This window comes from Sus scrofa, chromosome 1 (genome assembly GCF_054392235.1).
Source record: "Sus scrofa isolate SSC_HxYL_T2T_F1_AM1 chromosome 1, Sscrofa_HxYL_maternal_Yorkshire_Landrace_v2.0, whole genome shotgun sequence".
Lineage (NCBI taxonomy): Eukaryota > Metazoa > Chordata > Mammalia > Artiodactyla > Suidae > Sus > Sus scrofa.
Window position 1 is genome coordinate 231,988,021 of NC_139383.1, and position 13,414 is coordinate 232,001,434.

Below are 13,414 nucleotides of genomic sequence, written 5' to 3' on the forward strand. Positions count from 1 at the left end.
GCTTGCTCATATTTCATGACCTAAGAGTCTTTCCTGCACTCATATATTTTCAGATTAAGAGCACTCTGAAGGGATTATTAGAGCATCAAAGGTAGAGGAAAAGAGTAGATTAATGTCTCTTAAAAAGCAAAGTTAAAGAAGACAGACATGATAACTTCATGATAGTTGTATGGGGGGAAAAGTATACCTTACCTCAAGTATGTAAGGTCAGAAATTACTGCAATAAATATTTCAACTCCTTGGATGATTTCCTAGTGTGGTTAAAAGATGGAAGTAATTCAATAGTTCAGCAGTCCATCCAGTATAGTGACAATCATTCTGAAAGAAAAAAAGAGTCTCATGAGGGAAATGTGATGGGGCAATACTCCTTTCCAGCAGGAGAGGGGAATCAATTATTAGAGACAGCTAAACAGTTTGAAATCAAAGTATGGTTAAGGGGTGGAAGGGGCAGGCCCGAATAAAAAAGAACCTAGGATATCATGCAAATATGAGTCTCCTCTGCTTTGGTAACAGCTAGTGGTTAACATATGGAGTATCTCACCATCAGCTGAAAGAAAAGGACTAGTTTCCTCACAGCCCTTCCTTCCCCTTCACTTCCATCACTGCTCGTCATGTTTCTGTCATTATGTACACAGCTCAGCTCATGAAGACCATCAATTTTTTATTTTGATATCATTTTCATTTCAGAATCAGACCCGCCCACAAGAAATACATGGCCTTTCTCTTAAACTAACTCCACTGAGGGTTTTCTCTGTGAATGGCACTTCTTCTGGATTAAAACTTTGGGACTGTTTGCACCTCCTCCCTCTTCATCACTAACAATATCAAGATCATTCCACCACCATTTGCCCTTGAATGTCCTACTGCTCTCAACCTTTTTTCACTCCCATGCCTCCAACTAGTACCAAATTCTTTGACACTGAACCTGTTTGTAACAGCATTCTCTACCCTGGCCTCTCTTCCTATCCACTCACTGGTCACTTCCTATCCACTCTGTCTTGCAGAGCAATTGCTTTCACCTGTTACCTGGGTAACTTGCACAGTCCCCTGTCTCCTTGGTTTCAGTTTCCTTGACTGTAAAATACAGAATTGATTTCAGTGTTCTCTCTCCATCCTCATTGTGCTTTGAAGTCAGATGCCCCTGGGCTTGAATCCTGGTTCTGGCACACTACAGAACTCATACAAATTGTATTTCCTCAGAGCTCATTTGTCATTTATAAAATGGGAATAATATTATCTGCCTCTAAGGTTGCTGTAAGAATAAGAATGATGAGATCTTGCGCCTAACATACAGAGTGTACAACTAATATTAGTCATCCCCATCCTACCATAAGGGATAACGTCAACTCTGAAGTTGCCTTCCAAATCTAGCATTCTCCTATATCCGTAACCATGGTGGTAACACATTTCTCTTCTATCAAATACAACCTCCTTTGCCGACTCTCAGGTTCTTCCACAATCTAGCTCTACTTTATCTTATCTTCCTCTAGCTTCTAACAAACACCTCCTGTCTTAGGTAAGTCTAATCTGTCTCAAAGAACACATACTCCTCCACCCTGCTCTTGCAACTCTCATTCCCTATGCAATATACAGCTTTTCTTATCCCCTCTGTTAAGGCCCATCATGAGTCCACAGAGTGGGTGATCCTACCCCCCCCCCTAGTTAATTTAACCCTCACACAGTGTCTCAATGGTATTGGCTACTGTTTCAAGTTTATTAAATTTAGCTCTCCAGCTGGAGAGGGACTATTCTGATTATGTTAAGTTAGGGGTTTTTTTGTTTGTTTATGCAGAGGTTCCCACAAGGAGCTTATTCCATCATCAGCAAGTAGACCATTCATTGACAATCCAGGGGCCTTCTGGTGCACAGGAGATGACCTCTAAGTATTTCTATGTCTAGATTTTGTGGTAAAGCAAACATGTTCTAATTCCAAAAAACATTTTATGATCAAACTCCCAGCAGCAACAGGGATGACACATATTAGGGAAAGGCTGGTTGCTAGACTATGCCTCAAAAAAAGGTAAGAGTTGGAGTCCCAGGACTTAAGTGAAGGTCCTAAGGGGAATTAGTAGAAAATAAAGAGAAGGTTCAAAGGAGACGGAGAAAAAAGAACCAGTGAAGGAGACACTAACAGAGTGGTTACAGAGGTGGGAAAATGACCATGAGGGTATAGAGGCATATCAGCCCAAAGAAAGATGAGTGACTTCAACTGCTGTAGCTGGGGACTAACAAGATGTCACTGGATGCAACAATTAGTAGGGAGGTCACTGGTGACCCCTAAGGACACTTCTGGATAAGGCTGGTTCAGGATGCAGACTGCAGGGGACTAACTGAAAAGAAACTGAAAGGGCAAACAGTGATGAGCGGATCATTCCTATCAAGAATTGTAGTTATCAAGTCAAAGGGTTTGTGCTGGTCATCTTCTACCCAAGGTTTACTTAACAGCCCAATAAAAACACCTTACCTCATTCTTATTCCTGTTTCTTTCCTCTCTCTCTCTCCTCACACCACCCTTGTGTGCCTGGCTTTGGTTCTCTAAAAGACCTTACAAAACTATTGAACAGCTATATGCTATCAAGTCTGAACATTTAAATTATATTCTCCTGCTTTAGGTAAATGATAGTTACTCTTTAACAAAGCAAAAGAAAAAAGACACTGAAATGTATCAGATTAACAAAGCAAAAGTCCAGACTCAGGTTGGATACCATATTACTACCTCTGGGTAACCTACATGATATATGCTAAATTGTCAAAAAGATAACTTTAAAAAATAGTTTTTCTTCCTTCATAGTAGTACTGAAAGTTTAGAAAAATCAAATATAAATAAAGAACAAAATTTAAACACCATTAGCATTTTTTGAATCTCCTTCCACTTTGGTATGTATGCGGCACATATTCATAAACATAACAAATGTGTAAGCATATATGATTTTTATTAAAAGTGAATCACAGGCATTATTTGTAACCTGCTTTTGCCATTTATTTTGATGGGAGTGCTGTGTCACTTATTAGTCTTCTATGCCTTTATTTTTAATGGCTGGATAATAATTATAATAAACAGCACCAAAGCATTTATTTCCAATTTCTGATCATGTAGATAATGCTGACATGATTAGTCTCAAACACGTAAGTATTTGCTAGGATAGAGTCAGGTGTCAAATGTATGAAAAAATATATGGATTTGATATTGTTCATAAGTTGCCCTACAAGTCTATGCTCTGTAGGGCAAGAGTGGTATCTAAGTGGTATACTTCTCCACACTCCCTCTAAAACTGGGTAGTATTAATTTTTCCTATCTTACAGATTTTTAAAGTTCATTTTTTAGCTTATCTCTGAGGTTGAACATTTTTTGCTTTTTCTGCTGCAGTGTTCTTATTAATTTGTAGCAACTCTTTTTCTATAAAGGATATTATTTACTTGGTACCCAAATAATGCAGGAAGGTGGTATATTAACTGGGAACCTTCAGTCACAAGGAACAATATCAATTCAAGCCAATTAGAGCCAAGAAGGCTCTTCATTAAAGGATACTATGTATGAACTTTGACATGATGGCAAACAGTTTCAACTTTTAATTTTATCTCTAAATTGGAAATACCACTACTTCACTGGTCTATGTCAAGAATTAAAAAAAAAAAATGCAGGTAAGGTTATGAATGGAAGTGATTATTATTAAAGCAAACAAAAACTTAAAAAGCAAAAAAAAAAGTTCGGTGGTTCTTAGTAAGCTCTTACTAAGGCACTTACCAAAGTACCTTACAATGAGGCCATTAGGCAGGTGTTATCATTCCTCTTTTACAGATGAGACATAATAGGCACCCATAGCTAGTAAAGTTATAATTAGATTTTTATGTTACAAATGAGCTCTGCATTGATCCTAAAAAAGAGTTGGGAACTTCCCTTGTGGCTGAACGGGTTAAGGATCCAGTGTTGTCACTGCTATGGCTCAGGCCACTGCTGTAATTCGGGTTCGACCCCTGGCCTGGAAACTTCTGCATGCCATAGGCATGGCCAAAAGACAAAAAGAAAGAAAGAAAGAAAAGACATGGTAAGATAATGATTCTCAGCTGTGTTTTTAGTAACATTTCTTTCTTAAAAGTCATTCCAGGGACTACTCCAACCTCTCTACCAACAGTAAACCAGGTTACTAGCTTCTGCACCATCTATTTTTCTAAATTTCTCCTCCCTCCTCCATGATGTGCCTTGACTCTTAAGTGCCATTCTAGCAACAAGATAAACATTTCTGTTTAGGAACCAAGGCCACTTCATCAGTCACTACAAACTAAACCCCATGAGAGACACTTTTCTAACATTCCAACTATCCTTAAGGGTCCTTCACTGCTTATATGTTAGTGATGTCTGTAGTAACAGCATACACCTGGACCTACGCTTTTGTCAGGGGTGAAGCAGCACTGTGCTGTATAAATATTTCATGTACAGCCTGTTCTGAAATTCCAGAAGAAGAGGCATTCACAGACCCTATGTAATATGCTGGGTGCCTAAGAACGCATTGCCATCTTCTATAGCAAGCATTCCCCTTGATTTAATCCTAAATACATTCCTCCAAAATGTTTTTATCTTTTAATGCATGAGTTGCGCTGTGACCAAGGCAGCATCTAAAATACTGGCAAAAGGAAAGCAGCTGATCACTGAAAGTGGATGCACTCACAATCAGTCTAGTCACTGAGAATTCCAAGGGCAAACGCGCCTTGTGTGAGCCAGGTTAGATAAGTATCTCTGCAGGAATATTAATAGAACTAAATTATCCATGGCCAGAAAAGGGAAAATGGAATCTTTCCCCATACTTTTATAAGTTCAACAAAGATTTACATAAGTGCTTAGGAATTTGAAGGCTACTCTTCTGGAGTGGACAGATTTACAAACTGGCTGTGGAAACAGCCAAACAACAAATGTTTCAAACCCCTGCCAGTCTGGAGCAGGTAGAACCTCCCACAAATCAGCTGCCATCAGGAAGAGCAGGTGATGTCTCGCAGTGGGGCTCTGACCACAGGCACCTGCCACTGGATGACTGCAGAGGACAGAGCCCACCTCACCACCTGCTGCAGCCAGCACAGGGAGTTATTGCTTCTGGGGCATGATGGTTCCTCAAGGGTTTTCTCTCTGAACTTTCCTCACTTACATGGGGAGAGCGCTCTGGTTTCTCTGCTTCAGGGAGGCTGTGGGTGGACTTTCTTAAAGAGAAAAGGGTTTGAGAAGAAATACCACCACCACCACCACCCTGGTCCCTGGCAGCACCCTCAGATATGCCAGAGCCTCAGGGAGAATGGCCAGATGCTGAGCCTGGTCTCTTAGCTGAGACAAAGCACCCTCCCCAGCCTCAAACATGGCTCTCAGCAGGGACCAGTGTGAACAGATGAACCAGGATGCTTTCCTGACCTCATGACATGCAGTAACAGTCTGGAATCTTGGCACAACCCTGGGAGGGTAGTGAGGGAAAGAGACCAAAGCCTAACCGAGGTTACCTTTCCTGCCACCCCAGGGGAGTAGAAGCTTAGGGTCAAATCTAAAGCAATTTAGGAAAATGCAGTATTTCTTACACTCCTGAGTTTGTGGACTAAGAGTCATTCTCTCTCTTTTTTTTTTTTTTTTTTTTGTCTTTTTGCCTTTTCTAGGGCCACTCCCGTGGCATATGGAGGTTCCCAGGCTAGGGATCTAATCAGAGCTGTAGCTGCCGGCCTACGCCAGAGCCACAGCAACGGGAGATCCCAGCCACGTCTGCAACCTATACCACAGCTCATGGCAACGCCGGATCCTTAACCCACTGAGCAAGGCCAGGGACCAAACCCGCAACCTCATGGTTCCTAGTTAGATTCGTTAACCACTGTGCCATGACGGGAACTCCGAGTCATTCTCAATTCAAATGAACAACTGAGTGAGCTAATGAAGGAAGAAGGGTTAATAACTAGTAACCTATATATTTTCCTTACATTATTAGTTTAACTTCATTGGCTTCCATCAGGAGATCAGAATGCTATTCAGAATAAAGAATGCTTTTAGAGCAGAGATTCACAAGGCTTTTGCATTACGCTGGCATTTCACCAAGAACATCCAGCCTCACTCATCACCACTGCTGGTTAAAGGGTCTGCACTAACAGAGATGTGGGTCTCCAGAGGCGTCTACAACTGACAGTCATAAGGTCTCATAGGATGGAGCCACTATGGAAAATTTACCACATTGCATAACCCTAATTCAGAGTCTGGCCCAAGGTTTTTCAGGTCCAACATCCAGACTTTCTTGGAGCCAAAGATGATTACTTTCTCTGTGAAGGGTTAATGAATAAACCCACAGCAACATGTTAATGGTATGTGTGTGGGGGAATGCTTTTGTCCCCTCTATGCAAACTACTCCCTTCTTTGGAATTTTCTGATCCAGACACAGGGTCAGAGGTGGGCCTCCCATGCTGCTTCCCAATGCACACACACTTCACCAGCCACAGCTCAGCGGCCCCCTTAAAGACATCAGACCCATGCTGGGCAAGACTTCTCCCCTAGGGCTTAGAAATGGGGGCTGAGGAACTGCCAGCTGGGCTCTGGATGTAGGTGGACCTGTGAACAGCACTGCAGACAGCACTGATCTGCGGCAGAAAGGTGAGAGCAGTGGGGCCAACACACAGAGTCCCTCAAATTCCATGTGCTTTCCTGTGTCTGATTCTAGGTTTTCTCTGAGGATCCTGGATTCTTTGAAGTACTTCAGTATCCTGGTAAAATGCTTTTTTAGTTTGTTTTATTCCTTGTAGCCAAAGATCCCCAACTGAATACCATTCTTTCCCTGTTACCATGTTACCAAGCTAACAATGGGGTGCACCGGGTGAGCACTGAGACCAGAGGGAAGCAGACCAGGGTAGGGGTCTTAGGGGGAAGGGGGGATAGCACAGTCCAGGCCCTCACCTGGAAACACCTCCACACTGGCTAGATCTCTCAGCCCTCCATTTCACTGTGCCTCCCCTGCCAAAATCTGCCTCACTGAAACTCATTTTTCTAGGCTTGCAGGCTGAACACTCTACTTGAATATATTCAGAATTCTCTTGTGGCACAGTGGGTTAAGATTCCAGCTCAAGTCACTGCTTTGTCATGGGTTCGACCCCTGGCCCAGAAACTTCCACATGCTGTGTGTGCATCCCAGTCCCCCAAATATATTTAAGCCTGTGTACAGTCAATTTCTCCTCCTGTTTTCAGCTGTGGACGTTTTATTAAATCAAGTTAAAATAGTAAAACTGTGAGAGTTACGAGTGTGCTCTGCTCTCAGTGCCCACTCCAATCTAGGCTTGATTTTTTTTTTTTTTTTTTTTTTTTTTTTTTTACTTTTTAGGGCTGCATCCATGGCATACGAAGTTCCTAGGCTATGGGTCGAATGAGAGCTGTAGCTGCTGACCTACACCACAGCCACAGCAATGCGGGATCCGAGCCGAGCCTGCGACCTACACCACAGCTCACAGCAACGCTGGATCCTCAACCCACTGAGCAAGGCCAGGGATGGAACCTGTGTCCTCATGTATGCTAGTCAGATTCGTTTCTGCTGAGCCACAATGGGAATTCCTAAGCTTGATATCTTAAAGATAGATTTTTTTTATTTGAAATGGATCTACATTTCAAATAAATGTTAAAGATTAATATTATATATAGGTGGGAGAAAAACAGTTGTCAGAATATTATCAGTTTTCTGCAGAACTGGTAGGGTCTGGAATAATTGCTCCCAATAATATCTAAGTACAATTTCTTGAAATGGTAAAGAATAGTCCTAAAATAGGGGCATATTATTTTCAATTGTCATCCATGATTCTTCCCTTAAGAACTTGCATGATGTTTTGACAATTTATAAATCTAGCTATTTATACATCCATGTATGTATTTTTTTGGCCACACCCTCAGCATGTGGAAGTTCCTGGGCCAGGGGTCCAACCCAAGCCACAGCAGTGACCCAGGCCACTGTAGTGACAATGCCAGATTCTTAACCTGCTGCACCACTAGGAAACCCTTATGTTTGTATTTTTTTAAAATCAACAGTAAGATATACTCTTAACTTTGATATAGTAAACTAGATATGTATATTAAAAGTAATATAGTATAGAAGGTTCAAGGAAAAAAAGCTTTTCTCTTTTTGAATTAACCAATCAGAAATGAAATATCTGACTGCTATCCATGTAAACTGTATTGCTAATATATGTAAAATTTTATACTCCATTGCTTAACTAAAGACAAAAAAAAAAAAAAAGTCACACATGAGAGACTGCCTATGGAATAAGGAGCATTCAGTCATCCACAGCAACTTCCTTACTTGCTATCTAGATACATACAATAGGAAGACTTTCTAATTAAAGCAAAGAAAGCAAAAGTCTAATGCAGTTTTCCTTCATGATCAGATGAGAAATTGATTTCCTCTCTGATGGGGTTATCACTTGGCTCAGTTCTGCCCTTTAAACCAAGATGGAAAGCTCTATACACTCCAACATTTCTCTTTCCTCTTTCAGTTCTCTGTGGAGGAAGTGACCATGTCTGGGTGTGACCTGGAAACAAGGTGGCAGGGAGGCCCCACGCTCGCTGAACTCTGAGCGAGGGGAAGGATGTGTGAGGAGGTAACCATCAAGAGCCCGCTCTGTCAGGTGCTGTGAAGGATGACATACCAATCCCCAGTGTGCCTTCATCCCCAAAGTTTAAATACGAAACATCTTTCAACCGTTGTTTACCAAGCACCTTACCTTAGGTACAGGGAATATAATGCTGTATAAGAAAGATAAGGTCCCTCCTCCCCTGCCCCAACATGCCTGAAGCAAAAGGACTGCTCCAGGTTTAGCAGCACTGAGCACCAAGAAGCTTTCCAGTTCTCAAACATAAACTGCATGTCCTATGCGCCAATGCACAGCCCCCAAAGTGCAACGGCTGTTAATTCTCAGTAATCATCAGTCAAAGAACCAAAGCAAAGGGCTGGGACTGAGATTACAACTGGAAGATGATGAACACATGAGGTACAAAGGACATACAAAAGGCACACACATGGCTGGGTGAGGACTGAAAGCAGGAGACCTTGTAGAAAGCCACCACGCTGCCCACACAGCAGGGGCAACCCAACCCAAGTATCAGTTCCTCTTCCACCTCCTTACCTATCTTCTCTCAGCACTTTGCAATGTCAGGTTCCAACGGCCTGTTAAGGTTGTCTACACTGGGGCCTCCGAGGAGGCTGCCCCCCTGCTTCTCCCCTGAGCAACCCCAAGCCTTTAATTATGGAAAGACTCCATCAAACCAAGGGTTCTTAAATTTGAGAGTATATCACAAGTATGAGAAGGGCCTTTTAAAAACACAAACTGCTGAACTCCTACACCTCCTGAAATTAAATTCAGTAGATTTGGGATAAACCCTAAGTATCTAATAAGCTCTCAGGACAATGGGAACGATTCTGGCTCAGGATTATATTTTGAGAATCATTTGTTAAACTTATTCCTTGCTATTAACCAGAACACTATCTTCTCTAATTAATTTATTACATAAAACAGAAGTCTCTTCTTAAGACCAACTATATAGATTTTACCATCAATCATGAGACTCACCTCAGGCAAGAACTGTACTTTACGCTTTAACTCTTTATGCGTACACTGAATATCAGCTGTTGCCTTGTCTTTTAGAGTATTGACTGCTCCCCACCCCCTCTTTGGCTGCACCCATGGCACATGTAAGTTCCCAGGCCAGGGATCAAACCCAAGCCATAGCTGCAACTATACCAATGCAATGCAGGACCCTTAACCCACTGCATTAGGACAGGTATTGAACTGGCAACACCACAGAGATGTGCTGGGTCATTAACCCACTGCAACACAGAGGGAACTCCAACTGCTTTAACTGAAGTCATTTCTAACACTTAAGGCAAAAGTGTTTGTCATTCACCAACAGATGAGAGAAATCTTTATCCTTGAAAAAAGACAAAGCCTAGCAAATGTAAGCTTTCTCAAAACTCAGAATCATCTGAGAAGATATTTTTGATTCTTCCTCCTGCAAAAACAAAATTTCAATCAAGTCCCACTGTGTGCAGAAAGAGAGCAAATACACACAGGTTTCAATTTTTAAAATACATTTACTTAGAAAAAGAGAGTGCTTTCAATAAAGAATTACAAGATATGAAAGCTTCTTCCCACTGAGAATAGGGTGAAATAGGTATTCATTTCAATTCTAACAATCGTATAAAAGCCAGACTTCGGTCTTGAAAAGAAAGAGTAGGAACTGAGGCCCATTTCCCCTGAGTGCCCCAGTCAACTGGGTCAGGCATAAGTACGCCAAGGAAATGTTCTCTCAAACCTCATTAATTATCAGAGCCCAGGCTCTGGGATTTCAGCACCGACAGCTGGCGCCCTGCCCACTCACCTTCCTGCTCCTTAGCCACTATGGAATGTTACAGGCACAGAACCTCTGTCACCTTTCCCAAGAGAAGAGTGGGTCTGAGGTGGGCCTTTCAACTATTTGCAGCCCAAGAGCCAGGGTGAGGTGCTGCTAGTGATGCATCAGTGATTCCTACTTCTGTAGGACAAGATGACTCCTTTTACTTGAAGACAAACCCAGTGATCCTGGCAAACACCCTGGAAGCCCAGAGCAGAGGTGGATGGGCTCAGATCCATTAATCTCCCTGCCTGACCCCTATAAGCAACCCCTTACATTTCTACTCTGAGCCTCTAACTAGGGCTAATAAAATTACAAAAATAAGAAGTACATTGTTCCCATACAGTCAATATTAAACTATAAACATACAGCAGATATAATCTAATAAAAACATATTAGACATATTAAATATATTAAACATATTATACATATTAAACATATTATAAACATATTAGACATATTAAACATGTTAGTCTAATCGTCTGATTAAAATTTTTCAAAATGTGTACATATTGCCATTAGCTTGAAATGTAGCAAGACTGACCTCCCTGATTCACTCTGACCACAAGGAGATAATTCCGCAGTCTTTTCATTCAGAATTTTTAAAGCAAACATCAATTAATCTCAGAGGAATGGGTAGAGAACACTGTTACCCATTTTAACATTTTCTTTAAAAATAAAAAAACAATGTCTTTGACTTCTACAATCATTGCTACCCTCGCCACCTTTCTTTTTTCATTAATAAGGACTTCTGGAGTTCCCTTCGTGGCGCAGTGGTTAACGAATACGACTAGGAACCATGAGGTTGCGGGTTCGGTCCCTGCCCTTGCTCATTGGGTTAACGATCTGGCGTTGCTGTGAGCTGTGGTGTAGGTTGCAGACGCGGCTGGGATCCCGTGTTGCTGTGGCTCTGGCGTAGGCCAGTGGCTCCAGCTCCAATTCGACCCCTAGCCTGGGAACCTCCATATGCCGCGGGAGCGGCCCAAAGAAATAGCAAAAAGACAAAAAACAAACAAACAAACAAACAAATAAGGACTTCTGTTACTTCTGGCTTAAAGGAAAAAAAAAATTCCAATTTTTTCTTTTGCCCCCTTTTTTTTTTTTTTTAGGGCAACACCTGCGTCACATGGAAGTTCCCAGGCTAGGGGTCAAATCAGAGTTATAGCTGCCGGCCTATGCCACAGCCACAGCAATGCCACACCCAAAGCACATCTTCGACCCACATCACGGCTCACACCAATGCCGGATCCTTAACCCACTGAGTGAGGCCAGGGATCAAACCTGCATCCTTATGGATACTAGGGTTCATTACCACTGAGCCATGATGGGAACTCCCCAATTTTTATTCCTTAGATAAATTTAGAGACCAGTAAGGCATAACTTTTAGATCTAGGTTCTCCACGTGTTCAAATGACCTTTTCTTTGATTGTAAAGACTGTCCTTTGTAACGGCATGAACTCATTTACAATGTAAAGGTGGTACCTGGCCAATTACAGCAGCACCTCAGCATCATGAATTTTGTAAGTCAGACTCCCTACCACCCTGCCAGTAATTAAAATTTATTAGTTCAAATATTTTTCTCAAAACTTGCTGAAAAGATAGGTTCCTGCTAAACCTAACCTCTACTATATTAGGTCATATATTATGGTAATGTTTGGTAAGATTGCAAGGTATGAGAAAGTAAGTCCTGAAGAAATCTGCCACTTGTTCTAGCCCAACAAGAAATTATATTTCAGAAATATTCTAAAGATAGAAAGATGGAAATATCATTCTGCCAAAAATAGCTAATGTTGCCTCATCAGTTAAAATGTAATGATGCAAAGAATGCACTGGCATATGAAAAATTCCTGCTTCACATATATGTCCTTATAAATAAGTTTTAATCATTGTTTATTACAAATACAAGCTAGAGACATTTAAATGGAGGGAAAACACTGACTTTCCAGCTCCAACTTGTTTTCAACTGAAATACCTGAAAAAAAAGAAAATGGAAAATTCCTGTGTCCTCCCAGCTACCTCCTGGGTGGAACAGCTGACACATATGCCCAGTTACAATGGTCCCAAGTTGGTCTGTACAAAGACCCAAAGTAAACTGGGAAGAACATGTTTGGTGAATTTAGCACTTAATTTTATCAGAGAAGAAGCGGAAAGACAAAATCTGAATCTTTACCAGACACTTATTAAGCATTTTCCTATAAAATTTTCCATATTTCCTTCTTCCTGAAGAACTCAGGCATTGCATTTTAAACAAAATTAGTTGCACTGAATTAATCACACTCTATATTTCTAAGTTTCTCAGCTGAGACAATATGCTCCAATGGCATTTCAGCATTTATTCAAAAGGCAAACTTGTGTTCAGTCTATAGATATAAATTTATCTGAGGTCATAAGTGCCTGGGGACCATATCTTGGTCATTGTCTTCTTGTTAAAATGTGTTTTTGTATATTTTTTTATTTAAAAGCAAAGCATAGCTATTTCCTTACCTACTTCAAAAAAAAAAAAAAAAAAAAAAGCAACCTACTTTGTTAAAGGACATGTAATCTCATTTGCTACATTTTAAGCAATGCATTCCTAAGGCTTTTTATTATTTTTCCAGTGTAGGTGTTCAGAATTTTCATTTAGGGCTCCAACCTTAGAAAAAAACCATTAACACATGTTGCCAAAGGAACACTGTGTAACTTCAGCATTGCCACAACCTCTAACAATTGTCAACAATCCCTCCTGCAAAGTTTTCCTAGCTTTTCTCTGGCTCTGGGCTCTGGCCTGTACATAGCTGTATCAAGTGTCACTGTTTGCCTTGGTAACAATGCCTTTTCTTGTGGAGAAGACACATGACCCACCCTGTCACACAAAACACCCCACAGCAGAGTTGGCCTGGGATGGAGCACCATAGCTGGGTAGCACTGGAAGCATCCATCCCACCTCAGGGGCTTAGTCTACAGGGAGATGGCACTCACGGCATGGAAGCAGAAAAAAATCAATTAAAAAAAATTAGAATAATTTTCCTATTTGTCTCAGCATATTTTCCATTT

At 41.2% G+C, this 13,414-nt stretch overlaps 1 protein-coding gene across 36 annotated transcripts in view; it reads right to left on the reverse strand.

The window, feature by feature from the left end:
- Positions 1–13,414, reverse strand: part of KANK1 (KN motif and ankyrin repeat domains 1) — a 204,038-nt gene that overhangs the window by 132,916 nt on the left and 57,708 nt on the right. For 33 of the 36 annotated variants that reach the window (XM_021064485.2, XM_021064479.2, XM_021064459.2 and 30 more), the window contains one exon: positions 193–318. The exons of the other annotated variants lie outside the window; for them this stretch is intronic. The gene's annotated coding sequence lies outside the window, so the exon portion shown is untranslated. The remainder of the gene's footprint in view (positions 1–192; positions 319–13,414) is intronic. 36 annotated transcript variants of the gene reach the window in all.